This window comes from Hemiscyllium ocellatum, chromosome 24, assembly GCF_020745735.1.
Source record: "Hemiscyllium ocellatum isolate sHemOce1 chromosome 24, sHemOce1.pat.X.cur, whole genome shotgun sequence".
Taxonomy (NCBI): Eukaryota; Metazoa; Chordata; class Chondrichthyes; order Orectolobiformes; family Hemiscylliidae; genus Hemiscyllium; species Hemiscyllium ocellatum.
The window spans coordinates 27,479,914-27,488,175 of NC_083424.1; positions in this window are offsets into that span (position 1 = coordinate 27,479,914).

Here is an 8,262-nt window from a genome sequence, read left to right on the forward strand (position 1 = left end):
TATTATAATTTGTTTTTTCTTTTTGTTATACTGATTTTGTCATTGATTGTGTATTTTTCAATAATTGTAATGTTAAATTGCTAATAAATATTTACAAAAAATTAAATAACTGATAAGTGAGAGGAAACTAAATCAAAATGGTTCTGCACCTCAATTATCATGCACTGACAAAGTGGACAGATGAATGAGTTGAACAATATTTGGCTTCACTAGTGAGTCATGGGAAAGGTTTCAGACATACTAGATTCCAGGATCTATACACTTCTCTATAGTCATTTGAAAATCAGGGTGGACAAGTTCTAATAGCCAATGTGCCTTGTGAAAGACTAAAAAGGTACTGGTGAGAAGGTGGTCCTCAGGTATGTGATACCTTTTAATAAGTAAAGGTACACCACATCAATTCTTCAATTGCATCTATGTGGAATTTTGACATGATTTGTTATTTGGTCTACTGATTAACTGCTCTATTTTAACTAAAATTGAATCCATAAAAATAAAATTACACCCCACAATTGCAGGGAGATTGTAATGCACAGAACAACTGTTATCCAAACATCAATTAGTGAATTTTTTTTATGCCAGTAAGGGTTTTATTGATGGTTTTGAAGATTTCCTCTAATTTGGGTCTGTCATGTGGATGACACCTTTGTCATCACTAAACGAAACAAAGTTTGGGTTGGATGGTTGGCAGAGCGGTTTGTTTGAATTTCTGCATTATTGTCCATCCCAAACTTTGGGTCCGCTACGTGGATGACACCTTTGTCATCACTAAACGAAACAAATTTGAGGAAACCTTCAAAACCATCAATAAAACTCTTACTAGCATAAAATTCACAAGAGAAGGTAAACAACAACAAACTGCCATTCCTAGATGTTCATAGTAGAGCAAACAGCCAACGGAGAACTTCAAACCAGCGTCTACAGGAAAACAACACGTACAGATCAACTATTGAACTACAGAAGCAATCATCCCAACATCCACAAACTAAGCTGCATCAGAACATTATTTCAACGAGCCACCACACACTGCAGCACAGAGGAACTATGCAGAGCAGAAGAAAATCACCTATACCGTGTATTCAAAAAGAACTAGTACCCAATGAACACGGTCCGCCGATTTCTCAGCAACAAATCCAAAACAAGCAGACAAACCGCATCTAGAAACCCTAGCCACTCACCCCTACATCAAAGGCATCTCTGATATGACTGCCAGACTACTCAAACTTCCTTGGCATCATGGTAGCCCACCAACACACTAAAACAGTACTAATGAACTTGAAAGACCCTATACAGACAACAAGCAAAACTAATATCATTTACAAAATACCATGCAAGAACTGTAACAGGTAAATGCAGGTGGGTGTTGATTGTGATAGGTCAGTGGGGAAGGTGGTGCAGATAGACAGGAAGGAAGATGGACATGGAGGACAGGTCCAGAAAAGCAAATGGGAATGATGAAAATCAACAAAGACAAGTAGAAAAGGTCAAGAGGGTGGTGCCAAGTTGGAGGGATGAGATGGGGGTGGGGGGGTGAAAGAGATTTGGAAATTACTGAAGTCGGTATTATGTTGTGTGCTGGAAGTGTCCCAAGGCAGAAGATTAGGCATTCTTCCTCCATGAGGCTTGGATTTGGTGGAGGAGGAGGCCCAGAGTTTGCATGTCCATGTTGAATTGAAGAGGGAGTTGAAGAAGTTGGCCATGGTTATTTGGTGCAAAATCCCAGAGATGTTCGTGAGTTGGTGTTCTGGCTCCATGACATAGAGGAGACCACAGAGAGCAATAGACATAGTCGATGAGATGTTTGTTTGTGCAGGAAAATTTCTGCCGGATGTGAAAACATCCATTGTGGCCTTGGAGGTGAGGGGGTAGGTGTGGGCACAGGTTTTACACCTCTTGCGGCAGAAAGGGAAGGTGCCAGATGTGGAAAGTGGGGGTAGTGTGGAGTGCGGACCTAATAAAGACTCAATGAAGGAATGGTCTCTGCGGAATGAAAATAGGGGTGGGGGAGAAATACATCTTAGGTGGTGGGGTCTGATTGTAAGTGGTAGAAATGATGGAGGGTAATGCGCTGATTAGTGGGTGGAAGGTGAGGACTTGGGTGTTCTATCCTTATTGCGTTTGGAGGGGTGGGGTTCAAGGCTGGAGGTATGAGAAGTGGAGATGTGCTGGAAAGCATTGATCATGTGGAAGGGGAAATTACAGTCCTTGAAATAGGAGGCCATCTGGATGTCCTGGAGTGGAATTGCAGAACGTTTCAGAGAACATCTTGAGGACACATTCACCGCCCTGTGCCTGACCACTTCAACTCCCCCTCCACCAAGGACATGAAAGTCCTGGTTCACCTCCACCACCAAATCCAAGCCACCCAATGACTGGAAGAAAGAGGCCTCACCTTCTGCTTTGCGACCCTTCAACATCGACTTCACTAGTTTCCAATTCTCCCCTCATCTCGTCTCAGATCCAACCCTATAAACTCTGCTGTGCCCTCGACCTGACCATCTTCCTTGCCACCTGTATGCTCCATTCTCCCTACCAACCCATTACAATCAACCTCACCTACATCTACATATTGCCTTCTTAGCTCTTCCCCACCCCCTCTACCCTCCTATTTTTCACTCAGTCCCCTGCCCTCTGCCCCTGATGAACAGCTTATGCTAAAAAAAAATTGATTCTCCTGCTCCTCGGATGCTATCTGACCTGCTGTGCTTTTCCACTACGACATTTTTTGACTTAAGCTTGCCCCCAGTGAGTACATTGTTGAAGTAATTCTTGATGTCTTTAAATTCAGTCTGAAGTTAATTAATAATGTGGTTTCCTCAATGGAATTGAGTATATTAATTTAATTTGATTTCAGTAAATTCAAAACACCAGAGAAATTGGATCACAAAGTCAATGAACCGAGCAAATTCATTAAAATGTAGGGCTGACAAATGGAATAGAAGTGTTTCTTACTCTTTGTGATGCACCTGCATCATCAATAGCCATATATTCTCCCACCTCCAATTACTCACAATATCCCCTTCCCATACAGTGACCCCTTTATTGCTTTGTGCTCTTAGAGTCATCGATAGAGTCATAGAGATGTACAGCACGGAAACAGACCCTTCGGTCCAACCTGTCCGTGCCAACCAGATATCCCAACCCAATCTAGTCCCACCTGCCAGCACCCGGCTCATATCCCTCCAAACCCTTCCTATTAAAATGTTGTAATTGTACCAGCCTCCTCCACATCCTCTGGCATCTCATTCCATACACATACCACCCTCTTGCCCCTTAGGTCTCATTTATATCTTTCCCCTCTCACCCTAAACCTATGCCCTTTAGTTCTGGACTCCCCGACCCAGGAAAAAGACTTTATCTATTTACCCTATCCATGTCCGTCATAATTTTGTAAACCTCTATAAAGGTCACCGCTCAGCCTCCGACGCTTCAGGGAAAACAGCCCCAGCCTATTCAGCCTCTTCCTGTAGCTCAAATCCTCCAAACCTGGCAACATCCTTGTAAATCTTTTCTGAACCCTTTCAAATTTCACAACATCTTTCCGATAGGAAGGAGACCAGAATTGCACACAATATTTCAACAGTGGCCTGCAACATGACCTCCCAAACCCCGTACTCAATACTCTGACCAATAAAGGAAAGCATACCAAACGCCTTCTTCACTACCCTCTCTACCTGCGACTCCATGTTCAAGGAGCTCTGAACCTGCACTCCAAGGTCTCTGTTCAGCAATACTCCCTAGGACCTTACCATTAAGTGTATATGTCTTGCTAAGATTTGCTTTCCCAAAATGCAGCACCTCGCATTTATCGGAATTAAACTCCAACTGCCACTTCCCAGCCCATCTGGACCAGATCCTGTTGTAATCTGACCCTCTTCACTGCCCACTACACCTCCAATTTTGGTGTCATCTGCAAACTTACTAACTGTACCTCTTATGCTTGCATCCAAATCATTTATGTAAATGACAAAAAGTAGAGGACCCAGCACCGATCCTTGTGGCACTCCACTGGACACAAGCCTCCAGTCCGAAAAACAACCCACCTCCACCACCCTGTCTTCTACCTTTGAGCCAGTTCTGTATCCAAATGGCTAGTTCTCCCTGTATTCCATGAGATCTAACCTTGCTCTTCCTTAAATATCCTCCTCCCAAATCCTCAAGTCTTCAACTACCAACTGCCCTCTGTCCTTCACAGATGTATCACACTTCCCTTGAACTATCCCCAAAACATCATCTAAATACACAATGAAAAATCTTTCCCAAACACTTTCTCCCATTACAAACTTGGGGTTATTTCCATTTCATGCTATATTTGTTTAGTTCATCTCAGAAATGAGAAGTTCTACCATTAGAATCCATACAAACTTAAGTAGGTACGCGTATAATTGACACAAATGACAAACTTTTTTTGTGTACCTGCCTGTGATGATACTTGCACAAGGACACTTTTAATAAAAAGGTCTTCCAATGCAAATGATATATGACAAGATAATTGTGTATTTGGTTTCTGGAATACATGAGCTTCCAATATTTAGTTTGACTATACTAATCTGTCATTTTTTTCCCACACAAAGATATTGGCTGCATCAGATTTCTACTAAATATTTCTGATGTTTATAGATATCTACAACTTACCTCAAACTATATTTTAAGTCCATTGTGACATTATAAAGTTTAAGAACTTTGTTCATGGATTGAAAGAATCAAAAGATAAACTATTACACATGGAGATTTGCAACAACTGTCTGGAACAAGCTGTCACATAGGGGATTTAAAGCAATTAGCCATGCCTGAGGAAAGAAAAAGGAGTGAGGGCTACATGAATAAAATTGTTTTAGCACCTGCTTGATAGCTGGCTGTTTTATGTGAAAAATGATTGCCCTGCTGAAGAATTTAAGGAATTAATTGCAAGACAATCTTCAAAAGCAGATACCGTTAAGGTCAAATGCAACAAGGATCTTCTGATAAGGAAGCAAGATGCAGACACTGATGCCAGAAAGTGAACGATCATCAATAACGTCACACCATCGACCTAAAGGAAGAGAAATTGGATACGAATTCAACACCAGAAATCATCAGCAGAACTTAAAAGGATCAAAACCTGGAGCCAACAGACATTGTTGGAAGTGTAGCTGAATTCTACCATTAATCGGTTAATAGCCAAGTTGAGTTGTGAGGCTTAACTTGCTTATTTAAGAGGTCTTATTTTGGTTGCTATGTGCAATTAAGTTTCACTTATTGTTTCAGTACTTGAGAGATTTCTTAAGTAGCTGAATTAAAGATAGCTTATGGTGATTTACCTATAACCCATCATACATTAACTATTCTTTTCATGATACTCAATGGCATTACAACTGCTGAACCCCAACCCCTTCAACTCTCAGGTGTGAAATAATGACCAGAAACTTAATTACACCTGTCAGCTAAAAACTGTGGTAATAGAATTTACCCAAGTCCATTAATTATCACATTGAGATGTACTTATCAAATTTTGAATTTGTTTTATCAATTATTGGCCAGAGCAATGGAAGTAATAATTATAACAGACATGTTGGCTGTAACCACACTGGCTCCAAGTGTAAGGTATTAACTGAAACAATGGAACTACTAAAGCAGTATTATTTTAGTATTTGAGCTGGTCAAGATCATCCTGTTCGTTTTGTTTAATTGTTAAGCAGTTATTGAAATCAAGATGGCTATTGTCAGGTTGAGGTTTGAAGGAAAAGCCCTACAAAAGTTTTATAAAGCATTCTGAATGTCATGTAACATAATTCTAGATACATAACAACAGTATCCAACCCCTCTAAATTCAGAATATATTTCTGACAGCTAGAAGGATGTTTTCAGAGACAAATTTGACCAATCTACAAGAAACCAGGTAGTTTGAATTTGTCTAGTCATAAAAATTAACTATAATTGATGTCTGATAGAACAACATTTGCAGCTGAATCATAAGGAATTATTTCAACTATGCTTAATTTTTAACATGGCCAGAAGTGGCTGATTATTCTGCAGCAATTAATTCAACTCCTGACATTCTTCCCTGACCCTTTGATTTTGGAGTGCATGGGTAATTTATTGAACTGCATGGCTACAAGAGGCTACAAGATTTGCACAGGGCTCCTGAATTGCTGCATAGCCCCGTGGCTTAAATGGAACTGGTTATAGACCAGGCCAAACCCCCTCAAAATATAAGCTAATCTAGACCCTAACATTTTCTTATTTTAAAAAAGGTAAGCATTAAGTGTTGCATTTCAGATGCAATTCAACTGGCAAACTACTCAGCTTTAAGCAAAACACTTTTTATACTGCTGTTAAAAATACAAACAAACTGGCTTAACTGTTACAATCAGTGCTTAAAATAAAATATTGACTGCTAACTATCTGTTCCAATATAGAAACATCCCATAAACACATTCTTGATAAAGGCAAATTCAGTAAAACAGACTGTCTCACACACAATTCTAGCAAAAAGGAAGAGAACTCCAGCTTTTAGTTGTAACCGAGAGAAACAGGAGCTTTCACGTTCAGCTTCAAGACCCCAGCAACTGCAAAAATCTAAAGAACTAAAATTCCTGGTTCTGTGAGAGCCTTGCCCACACTCATTCAGGCTGCTTCTATTGTTCCAACAGGTTTTTAAAAAAAAACTCCAAGGTCTCACAAGCTGATTATTTTGTTGACTTTGAGCAGACTACTTGGTACTTCTGTCTTGACCTTTCTTCATAAAGACAAAGATCAGGACAAAATACACCTCTTAAAGCCATAATATTGTCATAATCCTTCCTCCTGAATCCTCAAAGTTTATTCACCACCTACAAAGCACAAGTCAGGAATCTGATGGAATACTTTACACTTGCCTGGATGAGGTCAGTTCTAACAATACTAAAGAAACTCAATGCAATTCAAGGAGCTTTTTTCTCTCACCTTAAATATTCACTCTTCCTACTAACACCAGCATATAGTAGCAGCAATTTGTCAAGGATTCTACTACCTAAATGAGCAAGTTTCCTCCAATTAACTATTCTTCCATAAGATGTGGGTTTTGCTAGCAAAACCAGCATGTGTTGCCTATACCTAACTGCCCTTGAACTGAATGGTTTACTGAGCCATTACAGAAGGCAGTTAAATGCTAACCATATCATTATGTATCTGGAGTCATGAGTACATCAGCAAATTTCCTCCCTAAAGAGCATTACTGAACAAGATGGATTTTTGTCAACAATCAGGAATCATTTCATGATCACCAGTCTGAGACCAGCTCCTTTATGTTCCAGATTTGTTAACCAATTTAATTTCCACCAATTGCTGTGGTGGGATTTGCATTTAAATTCTTGGAACATCAGCTTGGCCTCTTGATCAGTAAACAAGTGACTTTACTATTACACTAGCATCTCCCTGAGTTACAGATAATCCTATTTCGGAACTATATTGCCACTGACTCAAAATTCTTTCATCCCTGTCTAATAGCAGTGGTTAGACTGCAACATCTTTTTAAGGGCAGTTAGGTTAGGCAATAAATGCTGGCCTTGCCAGTGATATCCAGATTCTATGAGTTTTTAAAACTTCATAAAATTACATTTAGTTTATAATCAAGATTTAGGAATTGAGATTACACTGGCACTTTTTAAAAGTTATTCACTGAGCATAAACTGTTACAGACACAATAATCAGATGAATTGATTCCATCTGCAGTTCAGACTGACAATCCTAGATGAATCATTGTCTGTTAGATGCTAGGGTAGACTGAAAAAGATTGTTTAAAGAGCAGGGGAGCAATCACCGTGGAGCTTGCTATAAAGTACAGAAGTGAAATATGAAACTGGGAGTTTAGGAAGTGAGTTTTGAGGCAGGTTTTCACAAATGGTGACTTCAAAATGATTTCCTTAGCTATACAATAGAAGTAGAAAGTGCAGAGAAATCAACGCAAGGCCAAACGTGTGATGACAGGAGTGAACAATATTGTTTCACATGATCTGGCAGCATCTGTGAAGTGAAGTCTGGGTTAACGTTTTGGGTCTGGTCACCCACCCTCAGAACCTTAGATCCTTTTGGGGAATAGTCACTGGACCTGAAGCACTAACTCTGATGCTGGTTAAACCTGCTGAGCTTTTCCAGCAATTTCTGGTTTTGTTTCTGATTTACAGCATCCGCAGTTCTTTTGGTTTCCATTTCACATGGCACTGGCATCAGGGACAGTTGGGAATAAGACCATGAGAACAGAATACGTGTAAACAGATAACTGTGCTGTTCCTGGACACTATT